The sequence below is a fragment of the Arachis ipaensis genome, chromosome B10 (assembly GCF_059453495.1).
Source record: "Arachis ipaensis isolate K30076 ecotype BB chromosome B10, ASM5945349v1, whole genome shotgun sequence".
NCBI classification, from domain to species: domain Eukaryota; kingdom Viridiplantae; phylum Streptophyta; class Magnoliopsida; order Fabales; family Fabaceae; genus Arachis; species Arachis ipaensis.
The window spans coordinates 35,075,498-35,092,900 of NC_142435.1; the positions used below are offsets into that span (position 1 = coordinate 35,075,498).

At 39.0% G+C, this 17,403-nt stretch overlaps 1 pseudogene across 1 annotated transcript in view; it reads right to left on the minus strand.

Moving 5' to 3' along the window:
* LOC110267719 (uncharacterized) overlaps nucleotides 1-17,403 on the minus strand; it is a 111,645-nt pseudogene that overhangs the window by 84,991 nt on the left and 9,251 nt on the right. The gene's annotated exons all lie outside the window — the stretch shown is intronic.

Below are 17,403 nucleotides of genomic sequence, written 5' to 3' on the forward strand. Positions count from 1 at the left end.
ATAATCATACCCAAAACCAACAACTATGGCAGAGAAACTCAAACCAAAACAACCCAAGAAGCAACCAAAACCACAACCAGCAGCAAACTAACCAAAACCCCTACAGAAAAACTCAAAACAACTACCCCAACCCCAACCAGTACCAATCCAATAACCAACCCACCAACCAAAATGCCTACCATCCACCACCCATATCTCATAACCCACCTCAAGTATCACCTGAAGCCCAAAGAATCACTAATTTGGAGGCCGTGATAGACAAAATGTTGAAACACCAAGAAATGATAACCAAGAATCAGGAAGCCTCCCTGAAGAGCCTAGAGAGACAGATGGGGCAAATCTCCAAACAGATTTCTGTTGAGAGACCTTCAAGCTCACTGTCGAGTGACACAATTCCAAATCCTAAGGAAGAATGCAAGGCGATACAATTAAGGAGCGGGAGAACATTGATGAGCAACAATGACACTACTAAGAAGCAAGTAGAGAGCAGCAAAAGACCAATAGAAGAGGAACAGCAAACACACACAGAGGAAGCCAATGATGATGATGCAATGGCAAGCAAGGAAGCTTCAAAGCAAACTCAAGCAAAGGAGGAACAATCAAAAATTCCAAAAAAAGGGAATGAAGCAGTTGAAGAGCCAACCAAGAATCAAAAGGAACAAGCAGAGAAAACCTTTGTACCTCCACTGCCATATCCCCAGAGATTCAACAAAGAAACCAAGGACCAGCATTTTCACAAGTTTCTCGAAACTTTCAAAAAGCTGGAAATCAATATTCCTTTTGCTGAAGCACTTGAGCAAATGCCTCTGTATGCCAAGTTTTTGAAGGAGCTTATCAACAAGAAAAGAAGTTGGCTTGAGAAGGAAACCGTGTTACTCACCGAGGAATGCAGTGCTTTGATTCAAAGGGGCATTCCACCAAAACTCAAGGATCCAGGAAGCTTTGTAGTCTCATGCACCATTGGCAGAATAATTCTCAACAAAGCTCTCTGTGACCTTGGTGCCAGCATCAACTTAATGTCTCTCTCAATGATGAGAAAACTTGCTATAGAAGAGCTTAAACCCATCAGGATGTCATTGGTCATGGCTGACAGATCAATCAAAACACCCACTGGAATTGTGGAAAATCTGTTGGTAAAGGTTGGGGAGTTTATTTTTCCAGCAGATTTTGTGATTTTGGATACTGAAGAGGAAGGGAACAATTCAATCATTTTGGGAAGGCCATTTCTAACCACAGCAAGAGCCACTATTGATGTAGAAAAAGGAGAAATGATCTTCAGGGTCCACAATGAACAAATGGTCATAAACGTCTTCAAGTCAATGCAACACATTCCTGAGCAAGAGGATTATATGAAAGTGGACATGATAGAGAGTTTGGTGGAAGAAATACTGGAAGAAAGTTCTCAAGAGCAAGAAGGAAATCAAGGGGCAACAGAGGAACAAGTAGCTGAGACTTCCATTGAGCAAGATGAGAAACAAGACAAGAAGGAAGAAGTACGAAAACAAGAACTGAAACCATTACCCACCCATCTCAAATATGCATTCCTTGGCACATCGGAGAGCTTCCCAGTAATCATTAATTCATCCCTGACAAAGAAGGAAGAAGGAGAACTTCTTGATGTACTCAAAGCTCACAAAGATGCTTTAGGATGGACCATTGATGACCTGAAGGGAATCAGCCCTGCAGTGTGTATGCATAAGATCCTCTTGGAAGATAATTCCAAACCAGTGGTTCAACCACAAAGAAGGCTAAATCCCACTATAAAGGAAGTTGTCCAGAAGGAAGTAATGAAGTTGTGGAATGCAGGGATAATCTTCCCAATATCTGACAGCCCATGGGTAAGCCCGGTTCAAGTTGTACCAAAAAAAGGAGGAATGACGGTCATCACTAATGAGAAGAATGAGTTGATCCCTACTAGAACAGTGACTGGGTGGAGGATGTGCATAGACTATAGAAGATTGAATGATGCCACCAGGAAGGATCATTTCCCTCTCCCATTCATTGATCAGATGCTGGAAAGGTTGGCCGGCCATGCCTATTATTGCTTTTTGGACGGATATTCTGGGTATAATCAAATCGTGATGGACCCCAAGGACCAAGAGAAAACCGCCTTTACATGTCCATTTGGAGTCTTTGCATACCGGAGGATGCCCTTTGGGCTCTGCAACGCCCCTGCCACATTTCAAAGGTGTATGCTCTCCATTTTCTCTGATATGGTCGAAAAGTTTTTAGAAGTCTTCATGGATGACTTCTCTGTTTTTGGTGATAATTTCAATGCTTGCCTAAACCATTTAACCCTTGTTTTAAAACGGTGCCAAGAAACTAATTTAGTTTTGAACTGGGAGAAATGCCACTTCATGGTACCCGAAGGGATTGTTCTTGGCCATAAAGTTTCAAGAAAAGGGATAGAGGTTGATAAGGCAAATGTTGAAATCATAGAAAAACTCCCTCCACCAATTAATGTGAAATCTGTTAGAAGTTTCTTGGGGCATGCCGGATTCTACAGAAGGTTTATCAAGGATTTTTCAAAAATAGCTAAACCTTTGAGTAATCTACTAATGCTTGATAACCCTTTTGTTTTTGATGAAAACTGCCAGCAAGCCTTTGAAACTTTAAAAAACAAACTCACAACAGCACCAATCATCACACCTCCGGATTGGGAGTTACCCTTTGAACTCATGTGTGATGCAAGTGACCTTGCAATTGGTGCTGTACTTGGGCAAAAGAAGGAAAACTTACATCATGTCATATATTATGCAAGTAAAGTGTTGAATGAGGCCCAAAGAAATTACACCACAACGGAGAAGGAGTTGCTAGCTGTAGTTTATGCTTTTGACAAGTTTAGATCATACTTGATAGGATCCAAAGTTGTGGTTTATACTGACCATGCTGCACTTAAGTATTTGATGTCAAAACAGGATGCTAAACCAAGACTTATCAGATGGATATTACTCTTACAAGAGTTTGACATTGAGGTAAGAGACAGGAAGTGCACTGAAAACCGGGTTGCTGACCATTTGTCGAGGCTACCACATGAAACAATTCAACAATCATCTCAGCCCATGAACGAAAGCTTCCCAGATGAGCACCTTTTGCAGATCCAGCAAGCACCTTGGTTTGCTGACATAGCAAACTACAAAGTAGGAAGAAAGATACCTCAAGACTTTTCTAAGCAACAAGTGAAGAAGTTAATCAGTGAGGGAAAGAAATTCTTATGGGATGAACCCTTCTTGTTCAAGAGATGTTCTGATGGAGTAATTAGAAGGTGTATCCCTGAGAGTGAAATAAGGGATATCCTGTGGCACTGCCATGGTTCAGCCTATGGTGGACACTTTGGCCCAGAGAAAACAGCTGCGAAGATATTGCAGAGCGGCTTCTATTGGCCAACTATCTTCAAGGATGCCAGAGAATATGTTCACCAATGTAATGAATGCCAGAAAGCAGGATGATTAACAAGAAGGAATGAGATGCCTCAAAACTTCATTTTGGAACTGGAATTATTTGATCTATGGGGAATTGATTTCATGGGGCCCTTTCCCCCTTCCTACTCTTTTAGATATATCTTAGTTGCAGTGGAGTATGTCTCAAAGTGGGTGGAAGCCATAGCTACGACCACCTGTGATGCACAGATTGTCCTCCAATTCCTTAAAAAACACATTTTCACAAGATATGGAGTGCCTAAGAGTCTTGTCAGTGATGGTGGTAGTCACTTTTGCAACAAACAGATGGAGAAGCTTCTCCACAAATATGGAGTAATCCATAAAGTGGCTACACCTTACCACCCTCAGACTAATGGCCAAGCTAAACTAGCAAATAGGAAATTAAAGAAGATCTTAGAGAAAACAGTGGGAAGCACAAGAAAAGACTGGGCTAGGAAGCTAGAAGATTCATTATGGGCATATAGGACAGCTTTCAAAACTCCTATTGGCAAATCACCCTTTCAGCTATTGTATGGCAAATCCTGCCACCTCCCTGTAGAGCTTGAACACAGAGCTTTTTGGGCCACTAAACTCCTCAACCTTGATTCCCAAGCTGCAGGAGAAAAAAGGTTGTTGCAACTGAATGAGTTAGATGAATTCAGGATAGAAGCTTATGAGAGTGCTAAGATATACAAGGAAAGAGCTAAGAGGTGGCATGACAAGAAGATCACAAAGAAGGAATTCAAGCCAGGGCAGCAAGTGCTCCTATATAACTCAAGGCTTACGATCTTTCCTGGCAAACTTAAGTCTAAATGGACTGGCCCATACTTGGTGACAAAGGTTTTTCCTTATGGGAGCATTGAACTACTAGATGAAGCAACAAAGAATCAATTCACAGTAAATGGTCACAGAGCAAAGTTGTACTTGGGAGGACAATGGGATAAGGAAAAAGAGGTCCAGAACCTACAGCCTTCCTGAAAGGAATTGAAGGATGTCAAGCTAGTGACAATAAAAAAGCGCTTGTTGGGAGGCAACCCAACCTGAGGTAATTTTCTCTTAATAGCTAGTTTAATAAAAGAGTTGAGTAGACTTCTCTGTATTGCAAAGAGCTAAGTTTGGTGTTGCACACCAAAATAGTTAAGGGGTGAATGTTGAATGCTAAGTTTGGTGTTCCACCAAAAATTTCATTAAGAACACATTGCACCCTCAGCATGATCAGTATCGGCTCCAAGCCATCAGAGAAACTGCTTAACAATTGTCATGTTTCCAGTTTTTGGTTGTTTTCTGGTTCATAGTTTGTTTCTTAGTTCATAGTTTATTTCCTTAATAAAAGTACTTGATGTTTCATGCATGTATTTATTTTGCTACATATAGAAGTAGGCAAGGAACTAAGTTTGGTGTTCCCACACCAACTTAGGTTCACAGAATCACAAGCATACATGCATGCTAACTACCTCTCAAGTGCTTGGGGAACAAGCAATTTTCAATATCTTTTGTAGGAAGTCATTCAAATCTCTTGGAGGAAAAAGTACATCATCATGGACAGAGGAAGGATATATAACCCAACAATGATGATGACACAGAGGAAACAAATAGACTCCAAGAGGTTGTATTGTTCTCTGACTGATTCTAGTTCAAGTATGTTAATTGAAAGTGCAAATGTCCCCTGTTGATTTGTATCTTCTTAGATTCATTTACTGTCTGCGAGTTTGTTTGGTTTCATGCTATTATGGCTTACTAGTCTAAGTGCTTGATTCACTTTCATCTTACTTGAATTATATGCTTTGTCCCCTGCATTTTCAATTCAATAAAAAAAATGTTTGAATGTGAAGTGAGATAGTTCTCTGTTAGATAGAAGTAAAATAAAAGTAAGTGGTGGTATGTGTGTGATTGTATAATAGCTCACCTTTAATGAATAAGAACACTAGAATGTCTCCTTTTAAGTAGAAAGTAGCTGCTGTCTATGAATCTCAATTGAATAAAAATCCTTGGTTAGAAAGAAAAACAAAAAGAAAAAAAAAGGGAGAAAAAGAAATAGCCAAGAAGTGGCAGAACAAAAGAAAAACGAAAAGAAACAAAGCTGGACACCAATAGCTTGAAATTTAGAATATATGCCTGTGGTGTCTTTGTATTAGGATCTGCTTGGACTATTAAGCTCTTTGGAGTGCATCAACACTTGATAACTTGGGTTAACTAACCCGGGATCATCAGCTGAAAGTCCACTATCAAGAGCAACCTAACTACAAGGCATTTAGTAGCCCAAAGAGGTGCTGGGCATCAATGTTCTAAGAAGGAATGTGAGCCAAGTGTCTATAGTGAATAATGTGTCAAGTATAAAGAAAAGGACATGAACTTGCTACACATGACGCTCAAATAAAGCTTATGAACAAGACAATAGCCAAGGATAAAGGAATAATGAGAGGTCATAGCAGTATGCTACTTGAAGCTTGAAGGAGGCTTTCTAGGCTTAAGAGTTAATAAGAGGTGAGTGTGTACATATCCACATAACACCCCATGAACTACCAATAACACTCTACTAGCATGAACATCCTCTTCCATTTCATTCTTTCTTCTCAATAAATCATTTCTTGCTTGGGGACAAGCAAGCTTTAAGTTTGGTGTTGTGATGACAAGTCATCTTAGCCTAGTTTCACTAGCCTTTTTCTTTTGTTTTCAATTGAATTATGCACTTTTCTTGAGCCAAAAGCAAGCCAATTGGGTAGATTTTCATGTTTCCTTTGATTTAATCAACCATGTATGAATTCATGCTATTTCATGAGGTTTTATGCTATAATTGTCATATATTATGAAAGAATGAATATCTCATGATTTTGAGCATAGCTTTGATGTGTTTGGTTGATTAATGATAGGTGAAGAAAGCTTGGAGAAAGGTTGATGCAATGGCTAGGAGGAATGACTTGAGTCTTGGATAAATTATGAACCAGGAAGCAAAAGCTGGAGCAAAAGTTAGCCCCTAACTTTTTGGCTAACTTTTGGGCAAAAGTTGGAGCAAAAGTTAGCCCCTAACTTTTTGGCTAACTTTTGGCATGAAAAACACTCCCTGGATGCACCAAAAGTTTGCGCCAACGTTAGCCCCTAACTTTTTGGCTAACGTTGGCGCTTGAAAAACTCCCTGGGTTAGCAAAAGTTTGCGCCAACGTTAGCCCCTAACTTTCTGGCTAACGTTGGCGCCATGAAGAACTAAGGGGAGGCCAACGTTGGAGCAAAAGTTAGACCCTTAACTTTTGCCCCAACGTTGGTATCAGCAAAACAAGGGTGCTGATGTGAAAAGTTGGAGCAAAAGTTAGACCCTAACTTTTACTCCAACTTTCACTCAAGCTTTCATGATTCTAACCCGGTTCAATTCGGTTCTTCTCCAAACTCCAAGAGCAATCAACCAAGGCCTCTCTCAACCCAATTCCACCAAGAGCAAAGGCCCAATTGAAGGCTTGAAGACCATTTGAAGAGAGTGTATAAATAGATTAGAATTTAAGTTTTGAAGGGAGCTTCCCTTTTAGTTTTTCAAAATAGCTTTCTTTTCAGTTTTGCTTAGAGCTCACTTTTATTTTTCTTAGCATTGTTGTTTAATTGAAGAGAATTTGGGAGGAGAATTGATCTCTCTTCTTCCTTGTTCTTGCCCAGCACTCTTTACTTTTCTTGTCTTGGATTTTGGGTGGAGAGTTGAAGAAATTCTGTTTCAATCTCACCTTGGGATCTTGTTTAATTTTCTGCTTAATTAAATTTCAGTTTCGGTTAATTGTTCTTCATCTACTTTCTTTGCAATTTACAATTTCCTTTGCAATTGTTCTTGTTGGATCTAGGAAGGCATTGAGATCTAGACTTGGTTTTCTAGTCTCTTGGGTCCTGAGATCTGAATTCTCAATTTACATCCTCTGTTTACTGTTTTCATGCTCATTTTACTTTTCTGTTTTAAGATCCGGTTTGATTCAAGACATCCTTTACTTCTCTTTGTTGCAATTTACTTTTCCTCGTTTAATTCCTGCAAATCCAACTCCCAATTCCCTTTACAATTCAAGCCATTTACATTTCTTGCATTTTAAGATTCTGCAATTTACATTTCTTGCGTTCTAAGTTTCTGCCATTTAATTTCTTGTTCTTTAAGATTCAGCACTTTAAATTTCAGTTCTCTTTAATTTCATGCCAATTACTCATTCCCTTTACTTTCTATGCAATTTAAATTCTGCAAATCACAAATCTCTCAACCAAATCTTGATTCGCTTGACTAAATCAACCACTAAACTAAAATTGCTCAATCCTTCAATCCCTGTGGGATCGACCTCACTCCCGTGAGTTATTATTACTTGATGCGACCCGGTGCACTTGCCGGTTAGATTTGGGTGTTTCGGAGGAATTCGTTTCTCCGCGAAAATATCCCATCAAGACCTTGCTTTAGCCTCCTGGACTCTTTGATAAGACTCCTGAGCGTTTGTCTTCGCCATCTCTGAAAAAACAATAGATAATAGATTAAGACAAGTCGGGAAGGTCAATTAGACAAGTCGGTGATCTAACAAATTCAAATAAAAGCTACCTAGCTGTGCTTGGACAAAGGTCGGGGACCCCTGGAGAAACTTTTTAGTGTCCAAATATGGGGCTTTCCCCCACACTTTTCGGAGGAATCCCACAATGGCTGCTTCTACCTCGTCCAGGTTGTCCAGACCATATTTCTCGCAGGGGGAGGCCTCCAGCCAGTATAAAGGAAATCAGGGAGAAGAATTATCATCCAGAAAAAAGGGGTGGTGACCCTCTACAGCTTGAACTTTGAAAAAATAATTTTTAAAGTCATGGAAGGATTCGTCAAAAAGGGTAAAAACTCTCCGACCCTGTATGGCTTGGAAAGACACCCACTGTTACTTATTGTTTAGCCCACTGAAGGGTTTGGTCATATGGAAGAGATAGAAAAAAATCTTCAAAGAAGTCGGGAACTCCAAAACTTGGCTAATAAATTGATAAATTTTCAAAAAATCCCAAGAGTTGGGGTGAAGCTGGGTAGGGGCAACTCGGCAGTGATGCAAAACAGATATCTCAAAATTTGAAAAAGGAAGAAAAACACCCAAGCGGGTGATCATACACTCATACATAAAGAAAAAATGAGGGGCCGCCTCATTGACCCTCCCAAAGCAAACCCGGTCTTCAGGACCTGGGACTACCAATTCATACTTCGGCTCGTCCTCCTCAGAAGTACAAATTCTGTGGTGAGTGCGAAGGTTGGTGATAAACTCAGTATCGACCGAGGGTTCCTCCCCTAGGACCGTGACATCAACCCACTGAGAAAGGATATCTACGGAAGCCATTTCTTTTTCTTAAAAAGGTAACAAAAAACCTACAAGGGAAAAAGAAAAGGAAAATAAAAAACACGGTCTCTAAAGGAGGGAATACGGAACTGAAGTCTACAAACCAACCTATCTACAAAGTAAAGGCATGCGAATAGAAAAGCATGTTACAAAAAAGAACTAACCTTTATCTGAAAATGAGGGTTGGAGAAAACGAAAGCCTTCGAAGATACAAAAATGCAGCACGAACAAATGAAGGGGAAATTTGAAAAATCGCAGAAACGAAACAATGAAAGAGAGGGAAAGTATTTATAAGTATGTTAGGGGCACAATAGTAAAAACGGGGCAGTCATTAATAAAAATGCACCGTTACCAAGACCATCAATCCCTACGCACATCCCTAACGGACACGACGCTTGATTAGACGTAACTGTCAGAACCAAAAGGTCACAAAAAGTCACGTCGGTTTCGGAACATCACGTCGGTCCCCCAACGAGTCGGTCACAACCCCGAGTAGTATACTCGAACCCAAATCTTAAAGAGAAATTGGGCTCGAGTAGGGGCACTGTTCATACCCTGGCCCAACGAATAAGGCCCAGGATCCAAATAAAAAGGCCCAACCCAAAGGGTTGACCTCACCTTTCACCGGATCAGCCACTACGAAGTCGGTACTCGTCACGACTTGCTCCAAAGAAGTCGGGAACTAGGGTTAGCTGGCAGATAAGCACTCATTTGAATGAGTAACTGCCCCTAGAATCTCTCTAACCACTTCCACGAGCCATATCTTAACTTCCCTGAGATAAAGGGACGGTGAACACCCTAGAAAAGTGGCACTACTCCAACGGTGGTTATTGGTTCACCACTATAAAATACACTGACACCCCTCAGGTATCTCTAAGTTCCAATACTCTCTAGACCTGTTAACACTCTTGCTGACTTAGGCATCGGAGTGTCCTTGCAGGTACCACCCCCCATTCATTCATACTCACAAGTCGGACGGAGGCCCCAAGGCGCAGACCCTCTCAAAGGCTTCCTCCCTCAGACGATTGGGCCAACCAACGCCATCCAGCCCATTAATCTCCGGTTACCTACCGTAACAGGTGGATTTTTTATTTTTTTGGACATACACATCAGTGACATCACCTAGGGGTGTTCGCGGTACGGTTTGGTTCGGTTATTTAAGAAAAAGCCATCCGATTCGATCGTTTATTAAAATTACGGTTCGGTTTGGTTCGGTTTTTTATCAAGATCATCCGAACCAAACCAAACCAATTAAAATCGGTTTGGTTCGGTTCGGTTTGTTCGATTTTTTAATTAATTCAAACAAAAATAATGAACAATATGAGCACATAGTGATACAAAATTAAAAGAGGAAGAATCGTATAAAACATAAAAAAAACTTTAGGATCAAGAGTAGATGCAACTTCTATAAAATAAGGAACGATCATAACAAATAATATTTATAATTAAAAAGCTAGATTAATGAAAAAATGATTACAATATTACATATCCACCAATTCCATCTTCAGTTTCATTAATGTTATCCATCGTACTATGGTCAAACTGCAAAAATATGACAGATACAACATTAAATATCAACACTAACAGTGAATCAAAACCAAAAACAGAATAACAATAAATCATTGAATCAATAACAAGTTAAAAGCAAAAAATAGCAGCAGCCACCAATCGCAATGAACTCTGAAGTCCATGAATCATGCCTTAAGTATATTTATAGAAACCTTTCATTTGAGTGTCAAGAAATTTGCTAAGGTTTTGAAAAAGAAACAGCCTTGCCCATACATTTACTAAGAGACAATATGCCTATATCTATGTTGTGAGGGAAAGCCGACAGATACCAATTACAAGATACATTGATATTACTTCTAATCAATAATTAGGAAGCCCATTTGAAATACATTTGATCAACAGAATGAATACTTTACAAGTGAAGTTTGTATTCCATGATTACTTTCAAGTTCAACATGTTAATGTACTGAAACATTATCCTGGATACTCTTCTTATATAGTGTCCCTTATATAATTAACTAGGTTATTTAAGCTACAGTGCTGTCTAAACACCACGAATTCACCATAAACTCTTCTCTCTTGCTTAGAAACAGAAATGAACTACAATAATTTCTACTAAATAGAATAGATTCCATGACAAATAGATCCTACTACATGAACATGTAGAACCAAATAGATTCACTAAAATGACAAGCCTAAAACATCACATGTGCTGCGAAAGCATCTCATCACGAGTTTCCTGCTTCTTTTCAGTTCCATTGTCTGAAATCACTTCTTCCTGCACCTGCTCCTCAATTTTCTGGCTATCCTCCATTGGACCAACTCTAAAACAAATAAATAGATATTAACCAAAAATCACCAAAATTATCTTACAGTTATAAGAAATCATATGCAAACATCAACAAGAAAAGAATCGAAAGCAAACTAAGCATCGAAGTTAGAAAGGAAACAGTGAGGTTATACACTATGCAACAAATTCTTAAAATTAGACAGTTAAACCTGGATCAACCAATGTCAAATTTTATTGAAAAAAAAGAACCATGAAAAAATAAATGGAAGATGCAATGAGTTTAGAAAGTAACAACAGAACAAAGATAAAAGAGAAGGGGAAAATTGAAACCACTGCTTGCAGCCACCGATGGGGAGGAAGTAGAAGAACCAACCTGACTTAGGCTCCATTCTTGGTGCTGTCCAGAGGCAGGCCGACAGCAATGGCGGAGGCGCGGAGCAGAGGGAGGACGAGGAAGGGAGAGGGAGAGGGAGAGCAAAATGCGCTGAGAGTTGAGAGGATTGGAGGCAAAGGGGCAAGAAGAGTTAGGGGCTGCTGGGAGGGACTGGGAGACACTGTTCGGCGGGGCTGGGAGGTGCTGCTGGGAGGGTTAGGGTAATGGGATTTCTTTGAGTTGTGGCTGCGTGGGGACGTGGGGGTGGGGTAATGGGGAAGCTAGGTTTTCTGATGGGGGTGGGAAGGTGGGCCGTGGGGTAATGGGCTGCCTAATGGGTTGGGTTAACTGAAGGGTTTTTTAGGTTTTCTTTAGTTACCGGTTCGGTTTGGTTTGGTTAGGGTTTTTAGTGTCAGAACCGAAAACCGAATCGAACCGCATAAAAAACAGCAAAACATGAATTTTTCGGTTTTTAGTTTATTTGGTTCTCGGTTTTTTTGGTTCGGTTGATCGGTTTTGTTCGGTCCGGATCGATTTTGTTCGGTTCGGATTGGTTTTTTGAACACCCCTAACATCACCTACACACTAAATCCAGCTATTGTTGGGAGTGGGAATCGATCCCGGGCGTGGCTTAATATGAGGCAAACTGATTTGTCACTCACATACTGCCTCAGCCACTAATGGGTGGAGTTTGAACTAGGCCCTTAAGGCCTTGGTGTCGTGTCTATTACTCACCACCTTGCCAAACTAGTAAATTCCACTAAAATGGGCTTGCAAGGTGTATTAAACGGTTATGGGCTTGCAAGGTGTATTCAACTTTTGGTGCTGTGACACCAATCTGGTGAGGTGCTGAACGAATACTAAAAGCGGAGAGAAGATAGAGCACCTTTCCCCAGGTAACTAATGTAGCTGAGTTTAACCAAAGCTACTCTCCTTTGTACCTCCTATGATCTTAACTGTAACATACATCATCATGTAGTTCTGTACTACTCATTGTCAAAGCAATTTTATTGCAATCTGCAACTTCAGCTGTCTAGGTTTAGATGATGACATTATATAAGGTGTTCCTGTGAATGTGGAACTTTGATGTTGACCAAGTTTCCAGTTGAACATTTGTTCTTTAGTGAGCTTGTGTATTATCAAATTAACCTCTTAAATAGTATTCAAAGGACACAATAGAATAGCTCAGCAACTTTCACACTCCATGGTGTGTGACTTAAAAAGTGGGCTGGCTATTGGGCCTCTAACTTGTAATGTCTTCCCAATTTGAAGGTGGGGGGGTGTGTCGAGGTTTTGCTCCGTTGGACTGCATTCACCAAACGCAAGTGAGGTTTTGGTGAAACTTTCGATGTCGTAACTTAGGTTGCGTTTGTTTACAAGTATGAGATACTGAGACAGGGACACAGACTTAAAATCGTGTTTGACAAATGAGATATGGACAGAGACATTATATTAAGAGACATTGAATTATTGTATTTTGTGTCCATTTTGATAGGAAGGACACTGAGATACTAACAAGAGATATAATTTATTTTTTATTTTTTTATTATTCTTGTTAATTTTTTATAATTATAATTTTTATTATTATATTTTTCTTTTCATTGAGTTATAACTCAAATGATATAGTACCTATCTACAAGAATAAGGAGGATATACAAAGTTTCGGATTAACCTCTCGTAGCAAGACGGAATATATGGAATGTAAGTTCGGCTTGTGAAGGAAAAATTCTAATATAGAGGTGAAGATTGGAGAAAATATCTTATGAAAAGTTAAGAGTTTTAAGTATCTTGGGTGCATCATACAAGATAATGGAGAGATTGAACATGATGTAAATCATAAGATTCAAGTAGGTTGGTTAAAATGGCGGAATGCGTCTGATTTTATATGTGGCAAAAAATGTCTTTAAAATTGAAAGGTAAATTCTATCACACTGCTATCATATTGGCTATGCTTTATGGTACAGAGTGTTGGGCGGCCAAAGGGGAGCACAGACATAAGCTAAGTGTGGCAGAGATGATGATGTTGAGATGGATGAGTGGTCATACGTGATTGGATAGAATAAAGAATGAAGATAGAGAGAGAGAGTTGGAGTAACACCTATTGTGGAAAAGATAATAGAATTGCGTCTCAGGTGGTTTGGACATGTGAGAAGAAGACCGACATAACACCCAGTCAGGAGAGTGGATGAGATGGAAGATGAACAAGAGGTGAAAGATAGAGGAAGACCTAAGAAGACCATCCATGAGGTGGTCAAACGAGTTCTACATGTAAACGGTTTCTCTGTAGACATGATATATGATAAAGATCAATGGCGTCGATTGATTCATGTAGCCGACCCCACTTAGTGGGACAAGACTTTGTTGTTGTTGTTTGTATTATATTTTTCTTTTCAAACTTTTTAAATGGGAAAAATGAGAATAAACTTGACTTTCATAATTTGTTCTAGTTTATCACCAAACAAAATACAAGAACACTAATTTTTGTTGTCTCTGTTCTTTGTGTTTTGTTTTCAGTGTTTTGTCTTGTCTTACTCTCAGAACCAAACACAGCCTTAGAGGGTCGGTGCTTTCTCCAAATTGATTTACTTCAAAGACTATCAAATACCTGCACAAATCCTTCAATAATAGTCATTCAATAAAAAGTATCAACTTTTTTCTTTTAAAGGATGAATCTTTTGTATTATCTTTTTACATTAAAAACCCATTCAAGGGGGATTATTGGTCAAGAGCCTAGTAGAACAACGACATTTTTTTTGCCTTTCTACATTAAAAAACCTTCCAAAAGAAAGGTTTTGCAACTACAGCATAGGTTGGCGAAGGAGAAAAAAAAATAGGAGCCATATATGTTGAATATATACTAATTTTCGAACTGTTTGTATTATATTTTTCTTTTCAAACTTTTTAAATGGGAAAAAATGAGAATAATTTGGACTTTCATAATTTGTTCTAGTTTATCACCAAACAAAATACAAGAACACTAATTTTTGTTGTCTCTGTTCTTTGTGTTTTGTTTTTAGTGTTTTGTCTTGTCTTACTCTCAGAACCAAACACAGCCTTAGAGGGTCGGTGCTTTCTCCAAATTGATTTACTTTGAAGACTATCAAATACTTGCACAAATCCTTCAATAATAGTCATTCAATAAAAAGTATCAACTTTTTTCTTTTAAAGGATGAATCCTTTGTATTATCTTTTTACATTAAAAACCCATTCAAGGGGGATTATTGGTCAAGAGCCTAGTAGAACAACGACATTTTTTTTTGCCTTTCTACATTAAAAAACCTTCCAAAAGAAAGGTTTTGCAACTACAGCATAGGTTGGCGAAGGAGAAAAAAAAATAGGAGCCATATATGTTGAATATATACTAATTTTCGAACATGAGCTGCACAAATATTGGAACATTAGTGTTCCATATGTGAAAATGTGCTTATGAAATTAATCAAAAGCTTAATTGTATGCAATGTATACCTAGATAGATAATACAGAACAAGGTTACGTTACCCATATATGTTGAATATATACTATTGTTCCTTTCCTCGCAAAAGAAAACAATGTTAACTTAGTACACAGTGTATTTTGTAACTTTATCGAGAAAGAACTGAGTTGAGTTTTGATGGAATTGAGTTACAATTCAATTCTGATAGAAATTCTAAAGTTTGGAATAAAAAAAAGTGGATTGAAATTGGAATCTAATATTTGTTAAAATGTTTGAAATAGTTATTGTGCAGTGTATGTTTGCAAGACACGATGGTGCACTCTGTTTCAAGAGATCTCTGTACTTGGTGTGGTAAGCATTCCTCACAGAACCGGCCAGCAGGCATGCCGCAGCAATCATAAACATTACCCTGAATCAACAACATAGTCATGTCAGTTCAAGTCTTAAATGCACCAAGTTAAATGGTGCACGAAATTGTGATCTCAGGCAACGGCGCCAAAAACTCTGTACGCACGTTTTAATAAATCGTTTTTTATTCACAACTTCGATACAACTAACCAGCAAGTGCACTGGGTCGTCCAAGTAATAAAACCTTACGTGAGTAAGGGTCGATCCCACGGAGATTGTTGGTATGAAGCAAGCTATGGTCATCTTGTAAATCTCAGTCAGGCGGATAATAATTGATTATGGAGTTTTCGAAAATAAATAATAAATAGAAAATAAAGGATAGAAATACTTATGTATATCATTGGTGAGAATTTCAGATAAAGGTATAGAGATGCTTTCGTTCTTCTGAATTTCTGCTTTCCTGCTGTCTTCATCCAATCAGTCCTACTCTTTTTCATGACTGGCTTTATGTAAGAACATCACCATTGTCAATGGCTACTTTTCACCCTCTCTGTGAAAATGGTCCGATGCGCTGTCACTGCATGGCTAATCATCTGGAGGCATCACCGTTGTCAATGGCTGCATCCTATCCTCTTGTGAAAATGGTCCAAATGCTCTGTCACAGCACGGCTAATCATCTGAGGTTCTCGATCATACTGGAATAGGATTCACCCTCCTTTTGCGTTTGTCACTACACCCAGCACTCGCGAGTTTGAAGTTCGTCACAGTCATTCAATTCCAGAATCCTACTCGGAATACCACAGACAAGGTTTAGACTTTCCGGATTCTCATGAATGCCGCCATCAATCTAGCTTATACCACGAAGATTCTGATTAAGAGATCCAAGAGATAATCATCCAATCTAAGGTGGAACGGAAGTGGTTGTCAGGCACGCGTTCGTGGGGGAATGATGATGATTGTCACGTTCATCACATTCATGTTGAAGTGCGAATGAATATCTTAGAAGCAGAATAAGTTGAATTGAATAGAAAAACATTAGTACTTTGCATTAATTCATGAGGAACAGCAGAGCTCCACACCTTAATCTATGGAGTGTAGAAACTCTACCGTTAAAAATACATAAGTGAAAGGTTCAGGCATGGCCGAATGGCCAGCCCCATAATCTAAGAACTAGACGTCCCAAGATGTCTAATACAATAGTAAAAAGTTCTATTTATAATAAACTAGCTACTAGAGTTTACAGATGTAAGTAATTGATGCATAAATCCACTTTCGGGGCCCACTTGGTGTGTGCTTGGGCTGAGCTTTAGCTTTCCACGTGCAGAGGCTTCTTTTGGAGTTGAACGCCAAGTTGTAACGTGTTTTTGGCGTTCAACTCTGGTTCGTGACGTGTTTCTGGCGTTTAACTCTAGATTGCAGCGTAGAACTGGCGTTCAATGCCCTTTTGTGTCATCTAAACTCGGCCAAAGTATGGACTATTATATATTTCTGGAAAGCCCTGGATGTCTACTTTTTAACTTAATTGGAAGCGCGCAATTTTGAGTTCTGTAGCTCCAGAAAATCCACTTTGAGTGCAGGGAGGTCAGAATCCAACAGCATCAGCAGTCCTTCTTCAACCTCTGAATCTGATTTTTGCTCAAGTCCCTCAATTTCAGCCAGAAAATACTTGAAATCACAGAAAAACACACAAACTCATAGTAAAGTCTAGAAATGTAAAGTTAACATAAAAACTAATAAAAACATCCTTAAAAGTAACTAGATTCTACTAAAAACATACTAAAAACAATGCCAAAAAGCGTATAAATTATCCGCTCATCATTAAACTTCGCGAATAATGGTATAAGTCCAAGAGAAATTATTGTGCATAATCATGTTAGATCTGTGTTGTTCAATTATCATTGTCCTGGTTAAAAAGTTGGTCTTGGAACTTTTTATGTGAAATCAATAAGAAAAGAAAGGGAAAACAATTGGAAGCAAGTGTACCAGCTAGTTATGAATAAGTAAATTGCCCAAGATCTGGAACCACTTGGTCTCGTAACTTTTCCGCAGCAGAGGCATCTAGTTACAATTATTATGATCACTTGACTTGCGACTAGGATGAAGAACGAACCCACGCCAAGGCCAGTTGCAATGTCAGAATCATATTGGCAGTACTTTCTACCATTAGCATCAACAACTAGCTTGGCCTGTATTACCAACATATACATACATTAAAGGAA